Source organism: Budorcas taxicolor, chromosome 18 (assembly GCF_023091745.1).
Source record: "Budorcas taxicolor isolate Tak-1 chromosome 18, Takin1.1, whole genome shotgun sequence".
Classification (NCBI taxonomy): Eukaryota; Metazoa; Chordata; class Mammalia; order Artiodactyla; family Bovidae; genus Budorcas; species Budorcas taxicolor.
Genome location: NC_068927.1, coordinates 38,064,553 through 38,078,216, shown reverse-complemented (window position 1 = coordinate 38,078,216; position 13,664 = coordinate 38,064,553).

The window sequence follows — 13,664 nt, the reverse complement described above, 5'->3', positions numbered from 1 at the left end:
TTCCGTAACCGGGGCCAACCTGTCAACAGCCAATCACGCTTACGAATAGTTTCTGGTTCGTTTTCTTTTCACCAATGAAACGAGGAATTCTATTTCAAATCCCACACACTCCTCGCCAGACCCTAGGAGCGTAGGCCTGGTTCGAGGTCCAACTAACCAATCTGGATCACCCATCCCCTGCAATCTCACCAATCAGATACCGTGGTTTTGGAAAGGCGCCTAAGAGACACGTCCGTCTGAGAAAGAGGTTTCTTCTTCAATCGGCCTATGTGCTGTGCTTAGTCGCTCAGTCGTGTCCCACTCTTTGCGATCCCATGGGCCATAGCCCGCCGGGCTCATCTGTCCATGGGGATTCTCCAGGCAAGAATAGTGGAGTGGGTTGCCATGCCGCCTCCTCCAGGGCATCTTACCAACCCAGGGATGGAACCCAAGTCTCCAGCATTGCGGGCGGATTCTTTACCGTCTGAGCCACCAGGGAAGCAGCTTACAGACCTGCAGAATTCTGGAGGACGGGGCAAAGTCACCTTTTCCCCGTTTTCCTTCCCCTTGTAGAGGGTCCGTCTTGAGTCAAGAGCAACTTGTTCTGCCCCCACCACCACCCCAACTCCTGCGCAGCTTCTGTTCCAGCCCCAGATATACATTTTTACTTTGCACTCTCCGGGCTGTGACCTGGCGAATCCAGTCTCTTTAAGGCTCAGTTTCCTCTTCACCAGTAAAACGGGCATGATAACCTCTACTTTATAGAGAAATTTGGCCGATTGAGAGAGAGAGAGAGAGAGCGCGCGCGAGAGCGTGTACCTGCAGAGCGCTTGGTGCCTAGTAATCAGTGTATAAACGACAGGTGGTGAACCGGCACCTTGAGACAGTGTTTGGGTATACGATATGGAGAATTCCAAGTGTGTGCCATTACTGAGAATCTGATTTTCTTGTATGTCAGTTATCTCTAAATAAGGCCCAGGGCGGGGTGGGGGGAGGAATCTGTTTTTAAGTGAATCTTAAGTGACCAGTGAACAGTTTCTACGTGTTCTAAAATAGAATTTCGCCTCAACTGTGGCTGGTTAGAGGTCCCAGCATTTTGTAATTATAAGTTTGGTTAATATGCAATATTGTGAGCTACGCATTCTTAACTGCCATTACAAATGACAAACTGGTCATGGTGAGATGTTATTTTCATCATGTCACTCTCCCATATTCTCCATGCATTCATGCATGCTAAGTCACTTCAGTCATGTCATTACTCTCCATAATCCACCCCCAACCATTCCCTTTTACAAGCCTTGTGCACCAGTCCCTGACTCCTAAACCTACTGGTATAAGCCCACATCTGTGGTCGTATCAGGTCCACCCACTTATGATACCCTCTTCCTGCTGATGCCTACTCACCTTTCAAGCTCCTCGAATTCCTTCTTTATCACAAACTCTGCTACCATTCTGAGCTCCAGTGATCCCATCTCCATATGGTACTTAAGCACATTACTATTTCAGGAATTTCTGAAAGGAACAAAAACATTTGCATATATATAAATTTAAGTACTAGCAAGAGATTTGTAGCAAATGCAAAAGGACACAGCTCTGTAAACATATTTGTTAAATGATGATTCATACTTAACCTTGGTGTGCATGAGTCAACTAGAAGGCTATGTTAAAGATGCAAATTCCCAGGAATTCCCTGGCAGTCCAGTGGTTAGGACTCAGCTTTTACTGCAGTGAAAGTTTGATCCTTGGTTGGGGGAACTAACATCCTACAAGTCACGAAGCTCAACAACAACAGAAAAGCGGATCCCCTCCAGTCCAGACATAGAGACTTTCAGTTCAGTTCAGTCGCTCAGTCATGTCCGACTCTGCAACCCCATGAACTGCAGCAAGCCAGGCCTCCCTATCCATCACCAAATCCGGGAGTTTACTCAAACTCATGTCCATTGAGTCGGTGATGCCATCCAACCATCTCATCCTCTGTCGTCCCCTTCTCCTCCCACCTTCAATCTTGAAGGTAAGACTTTTCCTCACCTTAAATCTTGGCTTCCCTTGTTACTTACTTTGGCCAATAGATTGTGACAGAAATGCTACTGTGCAAGTAACAACATCTAGACTTCAAGAGACCTTGAAATTTCCATCTTCACCATCTTAGAACACTTCATGATGCTGTGAAGGTGGGATTAAAGATGTTACCTATACATTGGCACTTGCCACCTACCTCTGCTGCTGCTGCCGCTGCTAAATTGCTTCAGTCGTGTCTGACTCTGTGCGACCCCATAGACAGCCTCCCACCAGGCTCCCCCTGGGATTCTCCAGGCAAGAACACTGGAGTGGGTTGCCATTTCCTTCTCCAATGCGTGAAAGTGAAAAGTGAAAGTGAAGTCGCTCAATCACGCCCGACTCTTCGAGATCCCATGGACTGCAGCCTACCAGACTCCATGGGATTTTCCAGAAAAGAGTACTGGAGTGGGTTGCCATTGCCTTCTCCGGCCACCTACCTCTATAAGGACCAAATTATAAGCCCCTCAGCTGCAGACCTTCAATACCCCATGAAAGGAGTTAAGGTGGAGATCAGGAATGAGGCACTCTGTGCTTTGGGAAAAACTGGCAGAACAAGTCTTCAGATAATTAGGGACTTTCAGGAGATGATTTTATGAGCCCAATTTTTGCATCTCCTTGAATCTAGAAATGCACTAAAATCCTTCATGGTGATACATGCTCCTCGTAACTAGCAGTAATCTGCAAAAACTATGTGTTTCATTGCATGCACTCTCCCTTCACCAAAATCACATATATATATTGACATTCCCCCCTACCTCTTTGTTGCAGTTTCTCAGAGCTATATGAAATGCTATCTCTTGGGCTATATAAATGCTGTCTCTTTGGGCCTGCTGCTGCTGCTGCTAAGTCGTGTCTGACTCTGTGTGACCCCATAGATGGCAGCCCACTAGGCTCCTCTGTCCCTGGGATTCTCTAGGCAAGAATACTGGAGTGGGTTGCCATTTCCTTCTCCAATGCATGAAAGTGAAAAGTGAAAGTGAAGTTGCTCAGTCGTGCCCCGACTCTTAGCGACCCCATGGACTGCAGCCTACCAGGCTCCTCCGTCCATGGGATTTTCCAGGCAAGAGTACTGGAGTGGGTTGCCATTGCCTTCTCCGCTCTTTGGGCCTATTTTGCCCCAAATGAGGCAAAACACAGCTCACACATTGTGCTTTTTTTTCCCCAGTCGACAAAGATCAGCTACTTAGGGTGTCTCAGCTGAGACTGCCCCTTAATCAACTTAATACAAACCATGACTATGTTCAGGCTGTATCAGCAGGTCAGCCCCATCAACCCCAGCATTATGAGATAATAAAACATTGTTTTAAGACACAAAAAATTTTAAAAAGCAAATTCCCAGCCCCATTTCAGGTCCAGCAAGTCTGGATATAGAATCAGAAATTAACATTTTTAGCAAGTATTTTGAATGACGCTGATGCAAGTGATCTACGGGTAACTTTGGGAAACACTGAACTTTTTTACACAATTTTTAAAGGTTTCACTCATCTACAGTTATTACAAAATATTGGGTATATTCCCTGTGGTGTACAATACGTCTTTGTAGCCTACCTTACACTCAACTATTTGTACCTGCCACTCCCCCCAGTACTGCCCCTCTCCCACCCACCTGCACCTGCTGGTAATCACTAATCTGTTCTCTATTATCTGTGAGTCTGGTTTTTGTTTTTTGTTTTTTTTTAAAGCCATTCTATTTTGGTTTTCTTCTGGCCACACCGTGAGGTTTGCTGGATCTTTGATCTCCAACCAGGGATTGAACCCTGGCCCTTGGCAGTGAAAGCACAGGGTCCTAATCACTGGACTGCCAGGGAATTCCCTGTGAGTCTGTTTTGAAGCATATTTAATATGTGTTTATCTTTCATACAGTAAATTAGTAAAATCACATGGCATTTCCTTTACTACCTCCACCTCTAGGAAACTGAGTCCAATAGTGTTTTTGAAGACCCTAAAAAGCTGGCAGAGGATGAGATGGCTGGATGGCATCACTGACTCGATGGACGTGAGTTTGAGTGAACTCTGGGAGTTGGTGATGGACAGGGAGGCCTGGCATGCTGCAACTCATGGGGTCGCAAAGAGTTGGACACAACTGAGTGACTTAACTGAACTGAAGAAGCTAGCATGGAAGAAACTCTCCACCAAGGGAGGGGTTGGACAAATATATTTGGAGTACCACAAAAGCTAAATTGGGCTTCCTGAGTCTGGTAAGAAGAAAGCAGTTTGGGATTCCTCCAGTAGCAAGAACCCTATAAGCTTTGCCAAAGGGACCTAGGTTAGTGACAGGATTTTGAAGTGGAAGGGTTACACAATGCATGCAGAAAGACTGGACCCTTGTTGCCACTGCTCCCAGCTAGTAGACATATTTGAGCATCAGTGCAGAGGCTGTCAGCTCTGCCTGATCTTCAGGAAGTGACCAGTGTGGACTGAAGACTAGAGGGCCCCTCCTGAATGTTCTGTACTATGTAAAATCCCTGGGGCAGAGGAGAGAAATGCTTATAAATGACTGAGACTCAATTTGCCACCATCATGGCAACTGGAATTAGAATCAGATTAAAGTGGGTTTTTAAAATTAATATTTAAATTTCTTTTTTAGAATTTCAAATGGTTTTTCCAGTAGTCATGTATGGATGTGAGAGATGGACCATAAAGAAAGCTGAGCACCGAAGAATTGATGCTTTTGAACTGTGGTGTTGGAGAAGACTCTTGAGAGTCCCTTGGACTGCAAGGAGATCCAATCAGTCCATCCTAAAGGAGATCAGTCCTGAATATTCATTGGAAGGACTGATGCTGAAGCTGAAACTCCAATACTTTGGGCACCTGATACGAAGAACTGACTTACTGGAAAAGATCCTGATGCTGGGAAAGATTGAAGGCAAAAGGAGAAGGGGATGACAGAGGATGAGATGGTTGGATGGATGGCATCACCGACTCAATGGACATGAGTTTGAGCAAACTCTGGGAGTTGGTGATGCACAGGGAAGCCTGGCGTGCTGCAGTCCATGGGGTTGCAAAGAGTCAGACACAACTGAGAGACTGAACTGAAGTTGAAAGAATAATATAATCAATTCCCACTTTAACTTAGATTCACCAATGGTTATTATTTTTCCATATTTTATTTAATTTATATTTATTTTTATTATTGTCATTAATATTGTTAAACCAAACCATTTCAGAGTTAAGTTGCAAACCTCATGACACTTTACCTCCAAATAATTCTGTGTCTTCTATGAAAAGCCCCTGTATGATTTTCAAGTTCAGAGAATTTAACATGCAGATAAAACTATTATCTAACAAGCTGTCCACATTGTTTCCCAATCATTATAGTACAGTTCTTTGTGAAATTTTGGTATGTCTATGGGATCAGGGATCCAAGTCAGGATAATGTATTCCATTTATGTATGTCTCCTTGGTTTCCTTTAATCAGGCATGGTTCTTCAGCCTCTTCTTTTTTTTTTTTTTTTTTCATGACAATAGACATTTTTTAAGAATATGGCTTCAAATTGAATTTGATTCAGGAAAATACTATGGCTTAAATAAATTCATATTCACAATGGTAGCCCGTGAAAGCCAGAAAGTCTAGCTTGAAATCTGTGTCCCTGCTACTCACAAACTTGGTGACCTCAGCTGGCTTTCTCAATCTCTTTTTTTCCAAGTGGATACTCAGGGTTTCAACACTATTTGATGAAAACAGTTCCCTACTGAATTGTTTTCATGTTTGTCGAAAACTGACTGACCAAGTAAGTGTAGATCTTTTTCGCAACTTGCTATTCTGTTCCAGTTATTTGTCTAGCCTTACACCAGTCCCACACTATCTTGGTTATGATCGCTTTGTAAGGCTGACAGTCAAGCTTTTCTGAGTTGTCAAAATTGTTTCTGCTACTCTAGACCCTTTATGTTTTCACCAAAGTTTTAAAATCAGCTTGTTGTTCTCAACAAGGCAAGGAAAAAGGTTAGCATCACCAGGGACAAATCATGTTGATAGCAGGTACTCCCTGGTATGTGCTACAAAAGCACTTCCCCGCTCTGGCATTCTTCTCCCAAACCCATAATTCAGTCTAAACAGGAGAAAAACATTAGGCAAACCCAAACTGAGGAACATTCTACAAAATACCTGACCAATAGCAATCAAAACCATCATACTTATTTAAAAAATAAAAACAAGGAAACAAGGAGAAATTGCCACAGAGCCACTTTGACTAAGGAGACAGAACTCAAATGCAAAGTGGCAACCTGGATTGGATCCTAGAACAAAAGAAAAAGGATATCAGGGGAAAAAAAACAAACAGTAAAATTCAGATTAAAGTGACAGTAATGTACCAGTGTTGATTTCTTAGTTTTGACAAATGTCCTATGGTATATTCAAGATGTTAACATTACTGGAAGTGGGGTGAGAGGTATATAAAAACTCTGTACTATTTTGCAACTTTTCTGTAAATCTGAACATATCCCCAAATAATAAGGATACTTTAAAAAATCAGCCTGTTAATTTCTGTAAAAGCACTTATAGATGAATTTATAAAGAATGAACACCTTGATAATCCTGAGGCTCACAATCCACCAACATGGTACACGGCTCCATTTATTTGAATGTTTTTTCAATTTGTGGTTTACAGCATAGAGGTCTTCCACATCCTTTGTCAAAATTGTTTCTAAATAGTTTATGGATTTCTGCTATTGCAAATGGAATTATTTCACTTTCAATAGTTTGCTGCTATAATAGAGAAATGTAATTGATTTTGTACGTTGACTTAGTATCTTATAATCTTGCTAAACTCACTTATAGTTCTAGTGATTGTAGGTTTCTTAGAAAACTCTACGTGGCAATCATATCTGCTAACAGAGACGGTTTCACTTGTTCCTTTCCAATCTGTATGCCTTTTTCCTTGCCTTATGTCACTGGCAAGGAGTATTGCACACTAGCATTTCTGGTAGAACACTGAATGAAAATGGTAAAATGAGCATCTCTGGCTTGTTCCTAATCTTAGTAGGAAAGCATTCTGCCTCTGACAATTAAATGTGATGTTGGTAGATTTGTCAGTAGATACTCTTCATCTGATAGAATTCCCCTACCTACCTTGTTTCCTGAGGTGTCTTTTTTTTCTCTTTAAATCATAAAAGGAGACTAAAGCTTGTCAAATATTTTGTCTGCATCTATTAGGATGATGTTTATATGATTATATATGATCATCTAGATATGTTAAGCTAAGTTGCTTCAGTTGTGCCCAACTCTTTGCGACCATATGGACTGTAGCCCACCAAGCTCCTCTGTCCATGGGATTCCATATGCACATAAATAAATGTGTATGTGTCCTTACAATGAAATATAATTCAGCAGTAAAAGAAAAAGAGCATGCTAAAACATGAATGTACCTGAAAGCATCGTGCTAAGTGAAAGAAGCCCGACACAACAGACCACATACAGGATGACTTCATACATATATAATTTCACGAAAAGGCACATCTAGAGAGCTCCCTGGTGGCCTGGTGGTTGAGACTCTGCACTTCCACTGCCGGAGGTGAGGGTTTGATCCCTGGTAAGGAAACTTAAGATCCCACGTGCCACAGGGCAACTAAGCTCACCTGCCACAACTAAGACCCCACACAGCCTACTTAATTAATCAATTATTTTTTAAAAAGGCACATCTATAGCGACAGAAAGTACATTTAGTGGTTGTACATGGCTGAGAGGGCTGGGAAAAATGGTGAATGACCACTAATGGGGATGAAGCTTCTTTTGTGTATGGTGACAATGTTATAAAATTAGATTGCAATGATGCCTGTACAACTCTGTAACTACACTAAAAGATACTGAATTGTATACTTTTCATAGATAATTTGTATAGTATGTGAGCTATAGAGCTGTTAAGGAAAAAACAGACAAAGTTAATTTAGTGGTTAGAGGAAGGGCATAAGGAGGGAATCAAAAAACATTAAAAGACTACAATACTTCCCAGACGTGGAGACAATGAAAAAATGGATGTGAAAAGATGTTAACACTTAGAAATTCTTTACCCAGTAAAGGGTTCTTTTTGATAAAGATGATCCAGTTCAGAGACTGGATGATGTCATTGTTTTTACTACAATCTACTAAGCCAAAGGCCACTTTGAAAAATCATAATGTTTCCATAAACACAAAGTTTCCTTTAGGCTGGTTTTTGCCTTCAGAATGTTCCAAATGTCTTTGGTCAATGACCTTTATTTAATCTCTGGAGGATGAGGGGTAAAGCACAGAAATCTCCTTCATGATTAGATTAATCTCTAATGTGTTTTTTAAGTCAGCTTTATAAAAATACATATGCACTAATGTACTTTTTATAACCATCATCCACATTCTTTTAACTAAACACTTCCTCAGGAGAGGGGCTGGAGGAGTGAACAATGGCTATGGGTTAAGTGATAAATTAATAAATTAAGATAAGAGGTAGTAAAGGGAACAAGTTCTAAATTTAATTTTTAAGTCAATATATTCACATGGCTCCAAACTAAAAATAAAATTAAACATCTCAATAAAAAGTATCTTGCCCACCACCTTTCTACCTACTTTCCGTTCCCTTCCACTCACTCACCAAAGAAACCATTTAATAATTTTTTTTGTGTATTCTTCCTGAGTTTCTCCATGCAAAATGCAAGTAAATACACATATTTATACTTAGTTTTAAGGGCTTCCCTGGTGGCTCAGACAGTAAAGAATCTGCCTGCAATGTGGGTTCAATCCCTGGATCAAGAAGATCCCTTTAAGAAGGGAATAGCTACAATAGCTACCCACTCCAGTATTCCTGCCTGGGAAAACCCATGGATGGAGGAGCCTGGCAGGCTACAGTCCATGGGGTCGCAAAGAGTCAGACACAACTGAGCAACTAACATTTTTATACTTAAGTTTTCTTTACATATAAAAGGTAGTGAACACCACCCTTCTGTATCTTGTCTTTTTTACTTAATGACATCTTAGAAATGTTTAGATAATGATACATAAAGTGCCTCCTCATTTATTTTTACACAGTTTTTACAGTTGCCTAGTTTTCTACAGTTCGGTATTCAGAGTTTGGTATGAATATATCATAATTTAACTAGTCTCCTGCTGATGGAGATTTGGGTTTCCAGTGTTTTGGAATTGCAAATAATGCTGCAATTAATACAACTCTGATCTTTTATCACTGTGCACATGTATAAGAAGAAATGGGAATTCTAAGGCAAAAGCACATGCAATTGTAATGTTAGCAATTGCACCAATGTATATTCTCACTGGCGATGTACATGAGTGCTGGTTTCCTCACAGTCTCAGAGTGTGTGTTATCAAAGTTTTTGGATTATAACAGTGAGACATTTTTAGGACTTCCCTGGTGGACTCGGTGATAAAGAATCCACCTGCGAATGCAGGAGACACAGGTTCAATTCCTGGTCTGGGAAATTTCCACATGCCGTGGGGCAACTAAGCCCATGTGCCACCTCTATTGAGCCTGAGGCTCTAGAGCCTGGGAGCAGCAAATACTGAAGCCCACGAGCCCTAGCTCTCGTGCTCTGCAACAAGAGAAGCCTGTACACTGCTCACTGCAACTGAGCACAGCAATGAAGACCCAGCACAGCCAGCAAAACAGAACAGTGAGACACTCTAAAAATTATATCACACTGTGGTTTTGACCTGCATTTCTCTTCTTATGAGTGAGGTCAAACATCTTTTTTCTATAGTTAAGAGTGAGAGAGGAGTTTATCAACCTTTCATCTAGATCCATATCTGACCCAAAAAAAAAAAACCCTAATGGCCAAAAATTTCTTTTTTGAGTCAAGATGGTTTGATTTCTATATGCCAAGCACAAGCCTACTTTGGGGATATTCTCTCTGCCCAACTTCACATTTAGATTTATCAGTCTAATCTCTGGTTAAATGTCAACCCCTGGGTGAGGCCTCGGTGAGCCACCACATCCTGAGTGGCTACTCCGTCCAAAACATCATTATGCTTTCTTTCTATAGAGCTCATGGCTACATGACATTTTTCTTTCCTTTTTCCCTCTCAAAATCAACTTTATTGGCATTCTGGAAACTAAGCAAAAAATTACAACAACCAGGTGAATGCTTAATCAAGGAAAAAAGAAAACAGATGAATCTCAGTCAGAGAACTCTGTGATGTTTTAACTTGCCCTGTCTCCATCCCCTGCTCTCCAGTTCAGCAGAAAGCTTCGGCCATGGCAGTCCCCTTTCCTAGCACAAGTTCCTAGTCCTGGAGGTAGTAGCAGTGATCTCATTCTTTAAAAATTGTGGCTGTTCATTTCAACCAGTTTGGTGGCTCTCTGAAGGGCCAGCTCAAAACCTTTACTCTCATTTTGCTTAATTCAGAATTCCTCCAAGTACGAGGCAGCTATGGGGGGCGGGGGGTGCATTTGATAGATTTAAAGGCAAATGTATTAGTTGTTGCCTCCCAGAACAAGAAATAATGGTTGGGCAAACAAAAGACCAACCAAAAATAATAATATTTAGGTATAAGGCATTTGTTTGAGACCCTGATTTTAATTCTTTTGAGTACCTGGAAATGAAATTGCTGGATCATATGGTAATTCTATTTTTAAGTCTTTGAGGAACTGCTATACTATTTTCCACATAGCAGCTATACCATTTTACATTCCTATTCCTATCAATAGTGCACAAGGGCTCCAATTTTTCCACATTCTCACCAATACTTAGTATTTTTAAATTCTTCATAGTACTCATCTGAATTGGGGCGATGGGAAAGGAATCTGGCTTTGCTATTGGGCTGCTCAGGCAGCCTCAAACCCTGAGGCTTTATTCTTAAAGCATTTTAACTTCGTGCTAACTTTGAGCAGTGGACGTGAGATCTACCCCGGTTAAGTTCAGGTTAGCTTTGGGACACTGGGATATTTTCTTTCATCCATAATCATTGGATCTGGGCCTATAAATCAAATAGTTAAGAAACAAAACACAAACAAGGTCATAATTTGTTTCTTCCTGCCCTCTGTTTTTCTTGGCATGGAAAAACTCAAGCCTTTCCTGACTGGGGATGGGTAATGACACTGTTGGGGGGTGGGGGGCAGTTGTGATTCATTAAAAGTAGCCTGAGTAACTAGCCTTTTATTTCTTCTCATTCTTTTCCCTTATTGTACCAACTCATGTAAGGAAACACATGGAATAAAATAATTCTCCTGCTGATAAAGAACTTTCCCTCAGCTCTTTGTTCATTTGCAGCTATATGCTCCCAGAATCAGAATCAAAACCCTGGGGCTCTGGAGGCAACTGTGGTAGATGTGATAGGTATTTCTGAATAGAGAAGGAAGGTCAAGAACCCTGGCTTATGGAAGCCACCTTCTTCATTCACTTTTCTCAACAAAGGTATCTATTACCTTAGGAAATAGTTTGTGTCCCCTGGGATCCTGGCCACACGGCAGGGGTTGGGTGTGGCTGTGGTTAAGTCACAGATCCCTGTCTCTAAAGTGGGTGTTGATGACACTCTCACTTTGCTCTCAGCTGAGTGCCACAGTGCCAACCATTGCTGAGGCCAGGAGAGGGAAAAGGGAGCAGTGAGGGAAAAGGGAGCAGTGAGCAATAGAAAATATTCACTTAATAGTATACGTAGATCGTAATACTAAGAGAAATAATATTATAAGAAATAGCATCATAGTTTCCTCTTTTACACTACATGCTGCCATTTTATTTGAAATATTTTTATAATCTTTTTTTTTTAAAGAAATGAAGAATGCATTAAAAAAATATGTATAGAAAGAAGGCTGGACAGTAACAGACCAAAATCCTAACGACAGCTATCTTAGGGTTGAGGGCTTAGAGTGAATTTTAGTTTTAATCTTTATATTTTTCTGTATCTTTTTCCGTTCTTTTCACAGATTGCATATTACTTCTGTAATCAAAAAGAAATTATAGTGTTATTTTTAAAGTTGATTTGTGTGCCCCAACTTCCCGCACCTCTGTGGAATTGGAACAATTTATTTTCAAAGAGGTGGGCTTGGAAGGACCCGAGTGGGATGGGAGAGGTGAGAGACACACATGTGACCACACTCAGGGTCAGAGTGAGGTTGTGGAAAAATACCAGTGATGCCACACCCTTAGCATGGTTTTGGTCGAGGCTACTATTTTTACTGTATTTTTAACTTGTGTTTTTTATTTTATTTAAAAAATTTTTACTTTTTGGCCACGTTATGTAGCATGCAGGATCCTAGTTCCCTGACCAGGGATCAGGCCCACACCCCTTGCATTGGAACATGGAGTCTTAACCACTGGACCGCCTGGGAAGGTCCAAGTTACTCCTGAATCACCCCTCCACTGGCTTTTCCCCCCACCTGCCCATGTGAAATAATCTGTTTCTCTCACCTGCTGTTGTAAATCTAGCTTCCTTGCCTCTTATCATTTTTGTGGCCACCCTCTGAGCCTGCTCCCAGCACTCCACCATCTCTGTGGACAGCTTCTCCTGTGGGGGACCCGGCCAGGAAGGGGAGCATGAAAGGACGAAATCTATGGGTCCCTAATAACCGAAGTGGATGGTTCATGTTGACTTTTGAGAAGGGGCTCAATAAAAAGGACACCTCCTCCCTACTCAGGCTCTGAATCAGTTGGGGGTCTGGGTGGTCAGGAGATGAATTATCTTCTGATAAGGCTGTATGTTAAGAGATGTGGCTGAGCATGTGTGCCCAGCAGGCTTTCTTGAATCCTAATTAAACAGACTTTCCCACAGTCCCAGAAAACATTGGACCAGGGTGCCCTCCCTGGGTGGAGGAATGCTGCTTCCCAGCTTCTCGACCCTGAGAGCCCGGGAGGAGGATGACACTGGGAGACTCATGTCCAGCTTCTCCTAACACTCCTTCTTCCCTAAGTGCAGGAGAAGGAAGACATGGAGAGGAGCTGGGAGCGTTAATGCTAATTGATGACCCTCTACAGGAAGGAAATATTTGGAGTGGGGGAAAAAGCATTTTCCTCTCCCAAAGTTTTACTATTTCTTGGATTACAGAACATTGGGAAGATATGAAGCAAGCTATAAACCACCCCCTCAGAAAAGTGCACATAAGTGCCCTTGGCTTTGGTATCAATGGTTTCTATCTGCCTTTCCCTTTCTTCTGGTCTCTGTACCCCATCTTCCCAGGAAGAACTGTTCCTGCTATAGTGTATGCAACGCTAGCAAGTGTTGCCAGTCAGATGCTGTTGGGACATGTGATCCAATCTGTTCAATCAGAGAAGTTCATTTCCCTGGCCCTACTGTTTCAGCAAGAGACACTTGATCTAAAGCACCCAATCAGGAAACAGGACTAAAGGCAGGAAGACTGCTTAATATGAATACCGGACTTGGAAAAAGAGTAAAGCTCAGAGCTCTCCACAGCTATTTTGTCTGCATAAATAGCAAGAATCTAAAGAATAGAGCCCAACAACGCAGAAAGGTGCCCTGGGGATGTGGTTGACCCTTGGATCTAGTCAGAAATGAAATCTATCTAGTCTTGTGGTTACATGAGCCACTAAACTTGCCCATTTCTGGCTCAAGCTAGCGTCAGGTAGGTTTTCATTTCCTTGCAATATATGCGCACACACAGAACTTGGCCTCCACTTTCCAACGGTGCTTAGGCTGTGAAGCCCAAACATCCATCGGACATTCAGAGCCCCTCCATGGTGCCCTTTATAAACTT